The following is an 18,699-nucleotide window of genomic DNA, read 5'->3' as shown; positions in this document are numbered from 1 at the left end:
AATGTACATAAAAATAGAAAAGAGAGAGTAAGAGAAGAGTGAAAGAAGAGGTTAAGAAGACTCTTCAAGATAATTGATGAAGCATGAGTCTTAAAACATGCTGGATTCCTCCAAAAACGAAAACCCATCATGGTCAGAAAACAGTAACTATTAAAGAATTCTGCAACTCCGTAATTACAAGGAGGAAGGGAGTAGTAGAAAACAGGTAAGTAGGTTAGGGAAGGGAGGGCAAGTTACATAAAAAACAAAAGAGGGGCTAAAAAAAAGAATTAGGTAAGAAAAAATGGAAACTAAAACAAGTAGAAAGGTGGAGAGGAAGAAAGGTGGAGAGAGAAGCTGGGAAGAAGGGAAGGAAGGAAGGGAGGGAGGGAAGAAGGGAGGAAGGAAAAAAGGAAGGAGAGAGGGAGGGAGGGAAGGAAAGTAGGTAGGGAGGAAGGAAGGAGGGAGGGAGAGAGACAGGGAAGGAAGGAAAAGAGTCAAACTTACTTATGCCAGCCTTACTTTTTTTCTACACGATTAGTAAATCAACTAGAGATTCAGCTGAACCTTACCGCAGGAGAGGAGAAAATGGCTGTTGTTTAACCACTTGACTTAAACATGAGGGGCCCTTTAACTGCCAGCCACTGCATAGTCCCCTGACAGCACCTGGAAAGGGTGCCTGTAGAACACCGAAAGGGTGGTGGGAAAATATGACATGTGACACCAGGGCAAGATCTGATCCTCAACAAATGAAATCTGTCAGCCATCTCCTCAAAGGCTGCCACCTTTCATATCCCTGCTTGGCTGAGCGAGCTTTATACAGAGACTTATTGTATTATTCAGCTGGTTTGATTTTCCTTTTTATGACAACCCTCCCCTGGAGACCATCCATCTCTTTACAATCTTGGAGAATGACTCTAACTGAATGATATTTCAATGTAATTTATAACTCTGTACTGTAAACACAAATAGGGATTGTTCCTTAGCACAGGAAAGAATGCTAATGGCTAGTTTTGGGCCACTATTACTTCGTAGGAAATTAGTACCAGAACAATTAATGAATTTAGATGGGCAAATTGAGTGGGAATGGAAGATAAAAGAAAAATAAAAATAAAGCAAAATGAAACAAAACAAAAAAGCAAACAAACATAAACAACCAGAATGAAAAAAAAATGGAAAGGCTAAGTTCCAGTTTTCTGAGGTCGTTAGTTAATTTTATATCTATAAACGTCACAGGCAGCTGGGAAGAATGCATAAAAATCTATGATTCAGGGTTATTAACAAGTTGTAATAAACAGTATCCAGAACTGTATCATTTTAAAAACACAAGAAACCTTAAAATGGACGTACTCCATCAGAAGACCCAAACTGCTAAACTTTCAATTCTCCCCCAATTTTTTTGTAGATTCAAGACAGTTCCAGTTAACAGAATAGAAGGCTTTTGTTGATTTGCTTCTATGAGCTGAAAAGATTATCTTCAACTGTATATGAAAATGCAAACACTCTGAAAATAGCCAGGACAATCTTGAAGAGGGGATAATTCAAGGGCTTATAGTACCTGATTTGAAGATCTTTTATAGATCTTCCTGTAAAGTATGGGTGGCAGTAGTGACACCCGCGCTGTGCACCAGCCTGCTTTTTCCCTCATGGCTGCTTTTGGCTCCCAGGAATAACTGATTGCAGGGCTTCCGCCTCTCCCGAAACCTAAAGCACCCCTGCTACCGGCCTGCCTGGAGCCCACCTCTTCCCAAGACGCACCTGCGCTGGACCCTTCGTCGCCCTCCCCCACTCCACTCCCTCAAAATAAGTATCACGCTGGCTTAGGAACACATACAAGTACAGTCACTTGATTTACAACAGAATCATCAAAGGAATCCAAAGTGTGAAGGAAAGTATTTCAAATAAATGGTAACATAGTACAACTGGATATGCCACCACGTGTGGAATTTCTGGGTCATCGGCTATGCTTAGCTTTGTCAGTAACTGCCAAAGGGTGGTACAAAGTGACTGTATCAGAATTTTTAATGCCCCTCATTATTGCCAATATCTAGTACTGTCTAGTTCACTACACAGGTAGCTGGAAGGTGCTATCACACTGTAGTTGTTTTTTTTTTTTTTTTTTTTTAATTTATTTGACAGAGAATACAAGTAGACAGAGAGGTAGGCAGAGACAGGAAGGAAAGCAGGCTCCCCGCTGAGCAGAGAGCCCGATGCGGGGCTCGATCATGACCTGAGCCAAAAGCAGAGGCTTTAACACACTGAGCCACGCAGGCGCCCCCCACACTGTAGTTTTGATACGCATTTCCCTGATGATTGATGAGGATGACAACCTTTCCTAGACTCCTCAGTACTTTAAATCTCCATGTGTGTGAAATGCCTGCCTAGAGTGTCCTTTCTACTTTACAACTCGACCACCTGCTTTTTTTTTTCCTGATTGGTTAGTGAGTGTATTCTTTTATGTATTCTGAATTCATAATGTGAGTATCTCCTACCATCCTACTGGGTTGTTTGGTCACTCTCTTAAGGGATTCTTTGGATAACTGAAGTTCTCAATTTTAATATAACCTATTACAAACATTTTTACTTCTTTAATGTTTAACATTTTTATGGACTTTTTTTTAATTGCCTGCTTCAAAGAAATAATGATATTTTCTCATGTTTTCCCTGAAAGATTCATTATTATCCCTTTCATATGTAGCTCTACAATATATGTGGAATTGGTATTTGTTTATAATGAGTGGCTGAGCGTCTCAAACTGCCCCCCCACCCTCACATGGAGGGTAGGGAGAGACTAAAAAATAGAGGCAGACCTCCCCAGTTGTCAGGCGGAGAGTTTAATAACCAAAGGAATTTACATAGGAGGCTTATTTTGAGTGGCCAAAGTAGATCTCTCCTTCTGCTGGCTGGCATCTTAAGAGTTTGTACAGAGGCCCTAACAAGGTTTGGGTTACATATTCAGTCCAGATGACCTCAAGACTATGTCCTTCAACCAGCTCTTGCTATGGAAACGGTTGGTGGACTATATATTCCAAGGACAGGAGAGAGGGCAAGGAGCCTACTAATGCCCAAGTCCTACACTCAGGTCAGCTAGTGGTTATGTCCTCTCAATGACATGCTCCAACAGAGAATATGTTTTTTGCTCATATAATTTTCCATTGACCCACCACCACTGACTGAAAAAGCCTTCCCTCACTGAACTTCAGTGTTATTTTTAGAGAATGGTATAAGAGGTCAGAAGTGAAGGGTATTGACTTTATCTAGATAGCACATAAACATATGACTTAACCTAAATAACTTAAAATTCATTAAGCCAGGAAGTAAATGTTAGTGCACTTTAATGCATGTGAAGTTATGCTTCTGTACAAAAGTAATGGCATATGTGTATTGATATTCATGTGATATTGGCAAAGATGCTTTAAATTACTGGTACATGTCTTTCAATTCTCTCAGGTTATATAAGGATAAAACAAGGTGCCTCTAAGTTCCTGAAAAAACAGAGTTGTTTTTTTTTTTTTTTTTTTTTTTGATAAGGCTTAGTAAAGCTTTTTTGATGTAGTTCCCAGAAATTAAGGAAAATAACGACTTCACCTACTGGGAAATGTTTGTTTGGAAGTCAGATGGTTTTCAGTACTTTTCTTCGACAAAATTATAGGTGACATTATGGAGATGTCTATGGAAAGATCACCGAAAACATTTTGGTAATGGAGAACTATGAATTTTTTCAAATTGCAGCTTGGATTGGTTTACAGCACTGAAGGATTTTTACATGGCAAAACTCTTCTTATTCCCTTCTACTTATCTGTGTACATGGAGTACTCAGAAGTTATCTTTAAAAAAAAGATTTTTTTTCTTTCTCACTCTACCAATTAGAAATACTGTTCTGTGAATAAAAGCTCTAATTGATAAAAAGCACTGTTCACATTATTAAGAATCCAACTTAGCAAATATATATATATGATTGATAAGCTGATTTTAATTATACTAATATTAATTGTAACATAATACTAATCCAATTAATTTTACATACTTAAAGACTATCAGCTACCAGATGCTATAATATAAAATGCATTTTAATGCATAATTTCAAAATATTTTAAAAGTGTATTTTATTATAAGGTGTGATATGGCAGAAAAATAAAACACTTTCAGGGATAATCAACTGCATTAGGATAAACTTTTGGGAGACAGTGAAGTAAGAGTTCAAGTAGAAAGAAAGGGCTATAAAATCTGTTCACAGAAAAAAATTAACTTGCAAATTTATAAAATGAGAATGGTGTATGATATTGTGATTTGTAATAAGAAATACAGTAGTCCCCCTTTATCTAAAGGATTATGTTCCAAGACCCCCAGTAAAACCATGTACAGTACTGGATTTACAGTATCCTGTATATACTATCTTTTATCCTATACATCCATACCTATGACAAAGTTTAATTTAGAAATTAGGGATGGCAAAAAATTAACAACACTAACTAATAATATTCAATTATAACATTATACTAAAATTTTTATGTGAATGTGGTCTCACTCTCTCTAAAAATATCTTACTACACTGTACTCACTTTCTCCCTTCCCGGCTGCGGGATGGTAGTTGCCTGCCTCAGGAAATGAAGTGAAGTAAATGACTCAGCTTTGTGACTTGGGCTTAGTGATGTAGATGTAGGTTGTTATTGACCTTCTGATGATTCGCCAGGTGAATCTACAGCTTCCAGATAGTGGTTGATTGCGGGAACTGAAAATGCGAAAACGAAACCTCGGATAATATATACAGGGACAACTGTATATATTGGATCTCCGTGCCCGTCTCTGGCACTGAGGCTCTTGGAATTTCCCAAGTGTGGAGAATAGTAAAGCCTCATGTTATGTTAATGAGGTAATTAGACCTCTCTTTAGGGCCAGTGCTGGTGCATAGGAATACTAGGTGCATTGGAATATCTGGTCCCAACCTCCTTGGTCAGAGGTTTTATCAAGAATGCCTAAGTGAAGAAGCCTTCATAAAGTTCCAGAAGGACAGACTAGAAGATTCCAGGTTGGTGAACACATGGATGTGGGACGAGGGGTGGCCCTGGAGAGGGCATGAAAGCTTCACACCCTTTCTCATACCTTGTCTTGTGTATGTCTTCTATTTGGCACTCCTGAGTTACATCCTTTTATATAAGCTAGTAATCTAGTAGGAAAAATGTTTCTCCGAGTTCTGTGAGCTGCTTTAGCAAAGTAATGGAACCTAAAGAGAGGGTTTGTGGGAACCTCTGATCTGCCAGTAGGTCAGAAGCACAGGAGACACCTGGGTTTGTGACTGGTACCTAAAGTGGGATGGGAGGTAGAGTGGTGGTTGGGCAGTTGTGTAGGACTGAGCCATCTGCTTACGGGATCTGAAGCTCGGTCCAGGTAGATACTATAAAAATTGAGTTAAATTTTATGATACCTGATGTCTGAAAATTGCTTGCTGGGTGTGTGGGAAACCCCCCTCCACACATTGAAATTAGGTCCATGACTCCAAAAGAATGGTTATCAATTTACTATATGGCTTCCATTTCCTTGGAATATATTTATAAGAATGACCTACGTGTCTTATTTTAAAATTTTCACCATTTAATATGTGCCAGGAATGAAAACATCTACAACTTTCTACACTTAAAATAAACGTTATAAGCCTATTTAAATATTTGAGAGAGTTGAGGTTTTCATAATCCTTTTAGAAATTCATAAACAAAAAAATTTGAAGAGTGCTGTCCAAGAATGTAAGAGCAGTCATGCAGACTGTCAGTGCCTGAGGGGCATAGAATTCCCTATCTCAGGCACAGTCTTTCCAGGGTTCCTCTGCAAATTTCAGGATGAAGTTCATCCAAGAACAAGATATGCATCATAGGGCCTAACTTGCTTCTGCAGCCTCATTTCCTTAGTGGTATTTTCCACACTCATGTAGATTCATACTTGAAAACCAAATGTTTGGCACTTTTCTAAAAGGACCCTACACATTTCCTCAAGGTCTTATTTCTGCCTCATTCCAAATGTAGGCAGAAACTCCTTCTCAAAACTCACCTCAGCATCATCCCGTTTTCTGGATACACTGCTGGGTGATTACATAAAACTTTGTGCTTTTTTTTAGGATTAGACCTTTACTGAGTTAAGTTTTCACTGATGTCAAAGCCTATGGATTCCTTCAAACCAAGGTTGTTGTGGGGTGGTTTTTTGTTTGTTTTTGTTGTTGTTGTTGTTTTGTCTTTGGACTTTGAACTTTGGAATACCATCTGTTATACAGTACACAGATGAATTTTTAGAATGAGTAAATTTAAGAATAAACATTGAAAATACTTTTCTTTTTCAATAGAGGGAAACAGACTCATTTGAAGTAACTGAGGAAGATATATCTGGATTACCTGAAATCCTTAACTTCATAATACCTGAAAGGTAAATCTCTGTTTTATTTTTAAAATATTAAAGTTATTTACAAAATGCTACATAAATGGAACACCTGAGAGACATGTTAATTATAGAATTAAAAACAGGATAATTCTATAACTATTACTCCTTTATTCTCTCAGTAATATTCCTAAACTGTGAATATTCTTCTAAATATGCTGGCATCCCTTCTGCAAACTTGCTGACTCCATTAACATTTTGCAGTACAGTGTCTCTTCTGATGATCAGAAGTTGCAACATGGCGCAGTCTTAAATATCCCGTCTAGCTGGAAAATCTATAATGGAATAATTCAGTTTGCTCTTGATGTTTAAAATTATTGAGAAAGTAAGCAGTAAACCAGAGCCATCCTAAAAGCCAAACAAAGCTAAAAACCTGGACAACACCTCTCTATAGCTAGATTTGAGGACTGACTGGCTAACAGAATTGTTGATACGTTAACAAATGATTTGGATGCCTGGCTGCCAAGCTGAAAGAAGAGGCTTACTGACTTACTTGCTCAATCATTCCCTGGCTCAGAGGCTCACTGGCTGGTTGACTAGCTGCCTCGCAAACTGACTAGTTGACGTGCAGGCTGACTGGTTGACTATCTGCATGAAGGCCAGCTGACTAGCTAAGCGTCTGATTAAAGGGATGACCGCTTGCATGGGGGCTGGATGCATGGGCTCGGAGGCTGGTTGGCTGATGGTCTGTCTGACTGACAGTGTGCCTGACTAAATTAGTAACTGGTGCACAACAATGCACTTATTGTGGAGGTATTTTCAGCTGCATACTCACACTCCTTCAGACTGTAAGATTATGCAAAAATCCTGACCTTATTTGCGTTGTCTGGGACTGCATAAAATTCACAGTTCCACTTCAGAAGATGTATTGTACCTGAGATATGAAAAGTTCTGACGTTTAATATTCCACAGTGAGAGACCATTAGGGACAAATTAGGGGCTCTGTGGATGATTTTATGTGCTAGAGCAAAAATAAAAATAATCCCTAGGGTGCTTGCTGCAATCTGGAGGAGCCTAGCCTTAGGTGATGGGGGTGCAGGTGATCATGAGTTAGCTGCTTCCTCACAGAAGGTAGTTTCTTTTTCTGGTCCCTTGTTAGTGGGCTGGGTAATTAATTTCCTGTGATGACACAGATTTATATAATCAGTCCTCACTACATCTTTCAGGTAGTAAATCTTATAAAAAGTAATAATAAATAAGTGATTAAAGACAATCCAACCAGCATTCACCTTTCCATTAGGGATCTGCTTCTCACTATTCCATGTTCTAATAAGACTATATATGATTCTGCCTTGCCCACTTACCACCTGATGACTCTTGTCCAGACTCATTCCAAAGAGTTAGAAGATGGATTTAACAAGAAACACTATACTATGTTCTTACTGAGGAATTCCTCAGCTCTAAAGACCAGTTTGATGTCAAGTCTCTGGAGGCCCTCTTTTTGCCCTAAGGGCCTACCCAACAGAAAGTAAAGACAATTAAAATAAGTAAGAACTGAGAGAGAAAGAGAGGGAAGAGAAAAGGACTAGAGTAGAGAGGAGAGGAGAAAAGGAAAGAAGGAATTCCCAATGGTTCAACGACAAATCTATTCAGACATAATCAAATTTATCATTGGATTTCCCAATAATGTGATTCAATTTGCAATAAATATCTTCTTATCCTGAGCTAGTTTTGTCACTTGTAATCAAAAGAGTTCTGATATCGAAATCCAGTTCCATTAAATTAATGTTGAGATGCTGATTGTTTTAATAAATATTAAACACCTACAGGGTACAGGTAATACAGTGGTGTATACATTGTTTTAATGGAAGGTTATATAAGGAAAAGATAACTATTACTATCATGAACTAAAATATATAAATTCATAACAATTTATGAAAAAATAAATATAACTTAATAGACCCTATCAAAAACAGAAGTGATATACTGAAGGGCTTTGACAAGTTTGCATAAAAAATGAAAAAGTTTGTGATGAAAATATTTTCAACAAGACTATTTCTCTTTATTTTTTGACTATGCCAATGAAGTCATTGCTTTTATTTCTTCCAGGAAGAAATTAAATATCTAAAGAGTAATCAACACAACAACAACAAAAAAATCACTGATTTTACATGGATACTTCTACTTTCTGCTATTTTCTCACAGAATACCTTTCCCCACATGTATCTCAGGTTATTGTGTGCTTCTTTATCAGTGTTTCTGAATCTTTTAGTTATCTCTTTCGAAATGTATCACAATTCCACATAGTAACTGTTGTATATGTTCCTGTGTGTCTCACTATTAGACTGTCTTGGATGAAAGGGATTTATTTTACATCTTGTATTTCTCACGTATTTGTCCAATATTCAATTTGTATCTCATAGTCTTTTAACTGCTAATTATATCTTAACTAAATAAAATATGTTAAAATAAAATATACAATAAATAAATAATATATATTATATATTATATATAACATATAATAACAATAAGTAAAATATATTAGTTCAAATGCCAAACATGAGCACTCCTTCAGTAATCTGTTTCTTTCATGATTATGGACAAAAACAAAATTAGCTAATGGTAAATACCTGTGTAATTCAAAATGGATGTAGTTCTTTATCTCTTATTTTCCTTGAGTTTCATTATTTATCTCTTACCTTCCTTGAGTTTGTTAATAATTTAAAAACTCTCTAAGAATCAACTTTAAAAGCTTTTATCCCAGATAAAACCCCAGATTGATTCATGAGTGAATTCTACCATACTTTCAAATAAGATGGTACCAATTGTCTACAATCTGTTTCAGAAGCAAAGCAAAAGCAAACTTCCCAACTCATTCAATGGTTTGGCTAATATAATCTGAGTAGACACTGTGTTCACAAAAGACAGGATATAATTCCTCATTCCTTAAGTGTGGCTATGTATACTGGCTTTTCCTCAAAGAAAATAATACAGAAAGGGAAGACAATAAATTTATAGTGAAAAGACTTGATAAATACTTCAAGTCAGGTGACCAAGATTAACATGAACAATGATAAGTCATATTGATTATAAATACCCTTTCCACATGGTCATGTAAATGGCACTTTTTCCCCACTGTGGTCTTCTCCCACAAATCTGTGCCCTCTATAAAACCTATACCCCAGTCTAATCATCAGAAAATCATCAGACAAAAGAACCAACTGAAAGAAATTCTACAAATACCTACCAGTAATCTTTAAAAATGCCATTGTCTCCAAAAACAGGAAAAACATGAGCAACTATCAAAACCAAGAGGAACCAAAGAGGTATGACTACTAAATGTCATGTGGGACCCTAGAAGAGATTTTGAAAAATAGAACATCAGGGATGACTGCAGAAATGTAAATAAAGTATAGACTTAAAGCTCATACCAAAATCACCTTAATTATAATAAATATTCCATAATAAGGTATGGCTTAAAAAAATAGGAAAAATAGGAGAACCTAGGTATGGTTTATAGAAGGATTCTCATTACTATCATCCTAATAGCTTGTAAATCTAAAACTATTGTAATTAACTATTTATCTATCTACCTACCTACCTACCTATGTACCTAAATGTCTAGAGGCAGAGAGAGTTACTAAGGTGAATGTGTGAGGTGAGATTTAGGGGAATAGGAATGGACACTGTAAGAAACATGTTTAGAAGCATTTTGAAGCAAATGTTTTAGGAACCAGGGGGAAAAGTGGTAAGCCTAGAGAGGGGAGCCAGAGAACAGAGTATGTGGCAAATGATGGATCTGGTGATGCAGGCAAAGGTCATTTAGTCAAGAGTTTTAGAATCTATTTAAGGGGCTTAGACTTTATACTTAGAGTAGTGGAAAATATTTGATGGGTCAAAAAAGATAACAAACTTCATCAGATTTTTATGCTGGAAGGATAATGCTATCTGCCAAACTTGTCGGCAAGACCAGGGTGTAATACAGTTCAAGCTAATTATGATGGGTTGCGAGATATGTCTAATGACAGTGGGAATCCAAAAGAGTGGGCATAGAAGGAAAATTATACGTGATATTGATGAAATATTGAATACGAAAAATGAGAGAACTGCAAAATCAAGAATGATGTTCTCCTCTCTTAAGCAACGAGATTCAAACCAAGCTTTTAGACAACAATGCCACTGTTCTGTTGGTCCTCCTGCTATGCCACCTATGATGAATATATTCAATCTATGTTGCATGTTATAACGGTTGCAGGATAAGGTTTACATGCATGCTGGAGTAGGTGAGGGGGAGCAATAGGCTATGTTTATTTCTAGATTTCCACAATACTCCCTATCTCTGTTCCATAGTAGCAGCGAGATTTGAGGGCTATCTCGCTCACACAGAAACATTTTCCTAAAGGAACTGAACCACCATTTGTGGAGTATGTTCCAAGTGCCAAGCAAAACATTTTAAAATGTGTTCCCATTTAATATTCCCAGTAAGTGCATTATATGTGTGTGTATGTATATATACACACATACACATGGTGTATGTACGTATATATGGGAATTTGCGTGTGTATATGTATATATATGTGCCTATATGTACACACACACATCTCCATTTTTAGACAAAGAAAAAGAGCGTATGATAGGATAAATAAATTTGTAAGGAACTACAGTTATTCATTGTGATAGAGTTTTAAGATTAGTTTTGCCTAACTTTGAATCTTGTTCTTTTACAAAACATCACATTGCCTCCCAGTAATAAAAGCACTTGCAGTTATTTCAAGAACAGTAAATTCAAGGGAAAAGGGTTGCCCCATATAAAAAAAAAATCCTTTGAAATTTTCAATTATATATATTTATGAGTTGACTTAAATAAGGACTAGCGAATAAAGTGTTTTTTCCTTGTCTTAAATGATAGTTCCCAAGACTTGTTCCTTCAGATGACTTGAGCCATTTCTATTTGAGTGGTTCTTGGCGGAAGGAATGAAAGAGCTTCACGATGACACAGTTCAAGAGTCACTGCATAAATCAGGCAGCATGAACGATCCCATTATCTAGTCATGGATCCCTGGCTGCAAGGAGCTTTTGCTAAAGGTAAATCCACAAATGCATCAACATTGGGAGGACCTTCTAAAAGTCAAGGCCTGATTCTAATTTAAGATGATGGGATGTGTGCGGTGACACAGGACAGATAGGAGTCCTCTATGGTAGGAATTTATCACTTCAGATATGGTTTCCCTTTGCTTTCTTATATAAAGGTGTCAAAAGAATGCCATAAAGCAAATAGGAGTAAGACATCCAAGTAATATTAGGAAGAATATGGAGATATTCAAGGGGCAAGAAACATCTCAGGTCAGGTCTCTGGGCCAATGAAGTAAAGCAGAACATCGCATGGTTAACTTAAACATTGGGATTCACTGTTCATTATCTAAAACTTCTTCTCTGACCATAGATTTAATAATATTCCTAATGCAAATGTATTTGTATTTCAATTATTTTTTTCATCACTAAAACGTAGTTCATAGAACTTGACATAACTCGTATTTTTTGGATGAATTCAGTTAGGTCTGGCATGAGAAATATTGATGCCAATATTAAATAATAAGATAAATAATAAAGCTAATAAAAAGCTTAGCTAAACTTTGATCAGGATACATGATGATCCAGGTATTATGTTAAATGTTTCATGTGAGTTTTCTTAATCAAAAATTTTAAGTCCCTGGGGTGTGCCTGGGTGGCTCAGCTGGTTAAGCACCACAGCTCAATCAGATCATTACAGAGTCAGTAATTTAAAAAAAAAAAAAAAGTAAGTAACATCCATTGATAGCTTTCTGTATGCCAAGGGCTCTGTATTTTATGTCTTCTTACTTAGGTCATCTATAATACTTTACTAGTTCTTACATATTTGGATCATTGTCTTCTGTCTACAGAATATCAAAAATATGTTTTTGAGGAATAATTTTTAAAAATTACATCAGATAGTAAGTGGGAAAAAAATTTCCTCAAAATTATTTCAAAGTCTATGCCCTTTTCAATATGTCATAAGTAAGAAAGTGAATGGTCCTGCTAGACACTTGATAAAATATGTTTGTGCTTTTTTTTTTTTTCTGTCCTATTTACTTGTATTTCCAAATGGGAAAAAAAAAAAACACCTGTTTTTTCATCTCATATTTGTATTGTGTGAATATACACAATGTTTTGCATATTGTAGACACTCAATATTAATTAAATGAGTGAATGAGCCTGTAATGGAGAGACAGACATAATTCAGTGATTCTGAAGTTTTAATGTTCTATGCAGAATCATGGTCTACTTTCATGATAAGTGAGTAGTAAGGGTCAGATTAATTTTTTCCCCCCTGCTGCTTCTGTACTGCTAAGTCTCAGAAGGTGAAAGTCCTAGAATCTGTGGCAAACATCTGTGGGAGCTCATATCAGTTGTTCAAATGAGAGCTTTATTTTATTTATGGCATTTGTTTTTCTTTATTACACTTACCTCTCTGTCACAATTAAAAATGGTTCTGAATTTTTATGAAGTGTTCTAGGAGTTTTAAAGTCATAAAGATACACCTTGAGTTCAATTTGTGATTTAGTTTGCTGGTAGTCTATGATTCTCTTGAGAACCTGCTGTTTGGAAAATGTTTATTTGTTGTTATTAGAGTATTTTGAATTTAAAATTGTGTTATTTTCCAATGTCCTTAAATTGGTATTTTAATATATATAGATATGTAAGTTTTTTTAAAAGAAAACTTAATATCTGGGCACACAGTTTGATTTTCTTAAGAAGTATTATTAGAGTATTAGAAGTATTATTAGAAGTAATATTAGAAATATTATTAGCTAGTAGGGGCTCAGACAGCACTGGCAAAGCTTGATGGCTAAGAAGACGTGTCTTGAGATTGCTCTGCTTGGGTTCAAATTTGCTATTGTCTGTTGTAACCTTGGGCAATTTACTTATGCCCTTTTTATCTCAGCTTCCTTCTCTGTGAAATGGATTTGACTGCAGCATATAACCCAAAGATTAAATTTGCTGCTACACGTAAAGTACTTTAAAGAGCATCTTATTCGTAACAAGTGCTTAGTAAATGTCAGTTGTTTTGTTACTCCTGTTAGAAATAACCAAAACTCAACTTTTGTTTTGGTGTTTCTTTGTTTTCTGCCACAATAACGCATCATACATGTAACTCCATACTTGTTTAGATCTCACAGGCATTTAAATATTTAAACCTTGTACCAGCTTGGTTATTTTGTTTTAATTCATTTTACTGGACTTGAATTGCACAAGGTTAGAGTAATCATATTCTCAGTTTATATTAAACTATTAACATCAAAACATTATTAAGGCATATCTTATTTACTTTCCCCTTCAAATCCAATCACCTTTCCCTTACATGCCTCTAATAGAAACTTTCATCAACTGTGACTTGAGAAAAGGCACTGTATATAACTGTATCTCAATATCCCTTATATAATAAATTGAGACATTTGATGGTTTACTATAATATTCTGATTAAAATATCTACAAATCTAGCATATACTAGAGTCTCACCAATACTTAGTAATAAATAATCACATTAATAATGATGTAACATTATTAATGTCCTTAGTATCCTACCATTTACCACAGGCTAAATTCTTCATCTACATGAACATTAATGTGGATGATATCAGACTTATCGAATCATTTTATGTGCATTGTGATATCAGTGTTACTTTTTATTGTTTTGAATGGGTACCCACTAGTTCTCAAAGATGAGATCTTTAAAATAATATTTTTAGGGAGTTTTTTATATGTCAGTTCTATGGTAAGTGCATTATCTGAAAAAATGACAATCAAAATGAACACCCTATGTGTTGAATGAAAATATGACTACTATTCTACAAATAATTAAACTTTACCACAACAATTTTCATTAAAGTGCCCAACTTCACATAGTTTGATCTGAGATTTAAACTCAGGCCTGCCTAAATCCAGAGCTTCTGTGCTTTAAATATTAGGCAGAACTCATAACCAAGAGCATTTTCCTTCTGCTGTAATTATTGTAGAATGAAAGGACATTTATGCAAAGTTTTTAACAATTAGTGGAAGAGAAGGGACGGGCAGCAGAACATTATAAAGAAAAATGTCTTACTGTCTGAGGCTTCCATTTAATTGAAGATTTTTCTCTTTCTTTGTTCTGTTTAAGACTGTTAGCTTGCCATTACAATTCTCTTCAGAAACTAAGGGAAAACAGGCTCTAGAGTAGAATTTGTTTATGGAAAGGTGTTCTACAGTGCTGTCAGCTCAGCCGCATGAATTGAAGAACTTACTGTGTGAGTGGGAATTTAATGCTAACACCTTGGGACCCATTGCCCAACCATGGGTTTTGTCAGGCAAACATATGCAGCCGCTGGGAAAACGCATGTACTTTAGCAAGAACTTTTTAGAGTCATAGTTTGAAACTTTCATGGGTCTAAAAGTGTCTTATTGCCTTCTCTTACATTACATGGACAGCAGTCATAATTCATTCATACTTGCTGCAGAACTCATTCATGATTTGTGTTATATTTGGTCATAAACTTTCTGACATGCTTTTTATTAGATCTAATATAAATTACTCACTGAAGACTACACTTGGGTTGCAAAATGGTAAGCATATTTTGGTCAAGCTGCCCGTTCATTTATCCTTGTTGTTTTCAGTCTCAGTATTTAGTATGTGATTTTCTCCTGCCTGGTCAGAATACAGTGCCCATGAATTTTATATCATGTGACAGGACTACACATTCCTTGAAGGCAGAGACAGGTCAGGTCATATGTGCAGAATGACCAGGGAGAGTTCAGTGAAAGTTCAATGGAGAAATGGAAAGCAAATGGATGCAGGTGGCCAAAGTTTTAGTTTAGGCTCAGCAGTTATTATATGTGTTATGACACAGAAATCACTTTTTTCTCTGTACTTTACTCATTCCCCCCAGTGGTAGGTGGGTAGAGACGCTAAGTGAAGCCATACTTCCCTAAAAAATGTAAAACAACAACAACAACAACAACTAAAACGCTTCCAGATCCTAACCCAGTACCTTTTATACTCTCACCAAGACATGTGGTCCCAGCAGTGTTAATGTTCTCCTCGTTAGGAAGGTCTCTTATTTTCTAACTCGAATGACTTGTTGACTTTGTGTCAACTCATTCCTTTTCCATGATTTCCACAATAAAACAACAAGAGAAATACTAACAACAGAAATAAATACAAATACTGCTTTTGCACTGCTCAAATGTTTATAAAGCTTTTTTAAAGATAATCTAAATCACATCCTCAAAACCCAGTAATACCCAATTAAAATTAGAATAAAATATTTTCCTAATAATGTTTTAGTATTAGCGTACTAAATCATATTTCTGTTTTTAGAAATCTGTAGGAAATGTATGGCACCAATTATCAAGTAATTTGTCTACTTAATTTCTATTTCTCCTCTAATCTCTCTACCTTCTTCAGTCATTTCCCTGCTTTTCCTTGTCCATCTCTCACCTGTGTATCTTTCCTATGTTGTTCTGTTCCTCTCCCCCTTCATTCCATAGTATGAATCATATCTAAGCAAGAACACACTTTATTCACTTACTATCTGTATTGTTTTCCTGTCTATACCTACATTCCTAGTACAATATAAGCTGAAAGAGGAATTTGATTTCTGTCTTTATTTTTCACTTATGGATCCAATTACTTACAATAAAAGTTCCTTACTCACAATAATCACTTGGCAAATATTTGTTTAGTGAATGAAGAAACCATTCACTGTTGGGAAATTCTAAATTCTTTTATGCCAAGCAACTCAGGACATATCATCACTCTACTAAAATTGAAAAAATTACTCTTTTTTTCTATTTCTTTTCTTTTCTTTCAGGTTTTCTTTTTCCTTAAATAAATGTCACCATTCTTGAAATGTAGTTTGGTCTTGAATAATTTTGTTTATCTGATATCTTTCTTTTTTTATTTTTGGTTATTACATGCATAGTGTCTACCTCGGTCTGTGATTTGCAGAAGGCAAACACTAATCTTACGTGGGAATGGCTTTTATTTACATATGAGCACAGTTTCTGCCGAAGTCCTTACCTTAGATGAGCAGCCAACTCCTAATCAACATACTAGTTAAGAGTTGGTTTTGCTAGCCTTGCCTTGATTTGTTTCTTCAGTCTACATGAGGTGACAAAACTCTTAAAAGTTAACAGCAGATGTTTCTGAGTCACAATAAGAAGTAAAATTTGCACTTATTTTTTACCTGTGCTGGAAAACTGACTTTAGCAAGAAGTTCTACCCTACACACCAGATGTCAGTCATGCTTCTATTATATACCAGCACATTTTCAAGAATCATTCTCTTCCACCTTCATACATCTGTGAATTTTTTTTTAAATATAGTATGTCCATACATTTGTGGACATTAATAGGGTTTTTTTCTTGCATTTTTATATTATTTATCCAAATAATATTATATATTACATATAATATATAACATATATAACATACTATATATAATATATAACATATATAACATACTATATAACATATATAGTATGTTATATATGTTATATATTATATATAGTATGTTATATATGTTATATATTATATTATCTAAGGATCCTGCAGTACAGTGCTTAAGAGCATGAGCTTTAAAATTATAGAAAACTATGTTCAAATTATGTTTCTGAAAGATTATTTTCAATTGTGTCAAAACCAGTGTGAACTGGGTATGTAACCCGTGTGTTTACCAGTTCCCTTGCACATAAGGTAGGGTGAAGGATGTTATGTATATCATGGGAGCTTTCTGAGATGTTTGGGTGAGATGATACACCATAGAGTTCTTAGCAAGTCACTTAACAGCTAAATCTCATTAAGTAGAAGGTATTAGTTTCATAAATATGAAGTACCCCTTTGCATACTCATTTCCTATCAAAGAAGTATAAATTTTCCCTGAATTTTATCAGCCATTTCAAATAGGGAGTTGACCTCTTTGCAGCACACATGTGTGTGCACGCTCATGTACACATGACATAAACAGTACCAAATGACCTAATGACTTTTTCTTAAATCCCAATATGCAGAAACCGAAGCTTAACATCCTACACATAAACTTTTGAAATAGAAAGCACAAAAATGATGCTGCTAGTTCTTCCGATGAAATAAGAGACAGTGTAGTCAAGTCCTAAAAATGAAGGACAAGATGGAGTGGATTATGATGAATGTTTCTAGCTCTTGGCAAAGCAGAGATCTGAAGTTTCACTATAATGACATTCCTCCCTGATGGATATATGATTCTTAATATATTCTCTTCTCTGGTTTAACTCCTATCTTTTTGTTCTTCTTTGTTCATGGGCCAACCTCACTATTTCAGTCTGTTTCAAGCTCTCAGTGCACCATAGTGGTTAGTGGCACAAATTCTGATGTCAGATGATCCAGGTTCTAATTCTTGGTTAGCGACCTACTTATTGTGTTACTAGGGTCCATTATTTATTTCTCTCTTTGCCTTAGTTTCTTTATTCATAAAGTGAATAGACCTTTTAGGATGTGTACTAAAGAAAAAAAAAACGAGTGAGCATACACAGACCTCTTAGAAGAGGCCAAGTTATGCACAGAATGATAAACAATATAAACTATTAATAGGGTATATTTTAATATCTGGCATGGCAAACTTGACTTCACCAATATCATGTTATTTAAGAAAATGAGTATTCTGTTTCTTACTGCACATAAGATGTAGACTATTTATTAAAGTGCTTCTAAATCTCAGTAACCACACTGTGCTTTTAATTGGAATTATATTAAATCTATATATCAATTTGTGAAGAATCAAATTTTTATTGGTTATTAATTACCTCTGAATCTAGCAAGGAATATATCTCTCAATTTATTATAATATTTTAATATCCCCAAATTTTATAAGTGCTTTACATATCCTCTATATAATTCTTATTAATTTTAATCCACATTTTACTTTTTCAGATGAAGTCTTTGTTATGATTTATTTTCTTAAAAGATTTATTTATTGGGGCACCTGGGTGGCTCAGTGGGTTAAAGCCTCTGCCTTCGGCTCAGGTCATGATCCCAGCGTCCTGGGATCAAACCCCGCATCAGGCTCTCTGCTCGGCAGGGAGCCCGCTTCCCCCTCACTCTCTCTGCCTGCCTCTCTGCCTACTTGTCATCTCTCTCTGTCAAATAAATAAATGAAATCTTAAAAAAAAAAAAGATTTATTTATTTATTTGAGAGAGAGAGAGTCAGTGTGGGTGGGGTGGGGAAGTGCAGAGGGAGATGGGAGAGAGTCCCAAGCAGACTCAATGCTGAGCGCTGAGCCAGAGGCCGGGCTTGATTCCATGATTCAGAGACTATGACTGGAGGTG

The 18,699-nt window shown here is 35.6% G+C and overlaps 2 long non-coding RNA genes across 3 annotated transcripts in view; one reads left to right on the top strand and one right to left on the bottom strand.

The window, feature by feature from the left end:
• LOC125089521 (uncharacterized) overlaps positions 1 to 18,699 on the bottom strand; it is a 98,728-nt gene that overhangs the window by 49,318 nt on the left and 30,711 nt on the right. For both annotated transcript variants that reach the window (XR_007123965.1, XR_007123966.1), the window contains exon 2: positions 16,418 to 16,518. This is a non-coding gene — a long non-coding RNA (uncharacterized LOC125089521). The remainder of the gene's footprint in view (positions 1 to 16,417; positions 16,519 to 18,699) is intronic.
• LOC125089520 (uncharacterized) lies at positions 4,688 to 11,508 on the top strand. Its single transcript, XR_007123964.1, has 3 exons — positions 4,688 to 5,008; positions 6,311 to 6,390; positions 11,252 to 11,508. It is a non-coding gene; the product is annotated as an uncharacterized LOC125089520 (long non-coding RNA).

Source organism: Lutra lutra, chromosome 17 (genome assembly GCF_902655055.1).
Source record: "Lutra lutra chromosome 17, mLutLut1.2, whole genome shotgun sequence".
NCBI classification, from domain to species: Eukaryota; Metazoa; Chordata; class Mammalia; order Carnivora; family Mustelidae; genus Lutra; species Lutra lutra.
This window is presented reverse-complemented; position numbering and strand designations above follow the sequence as displayed.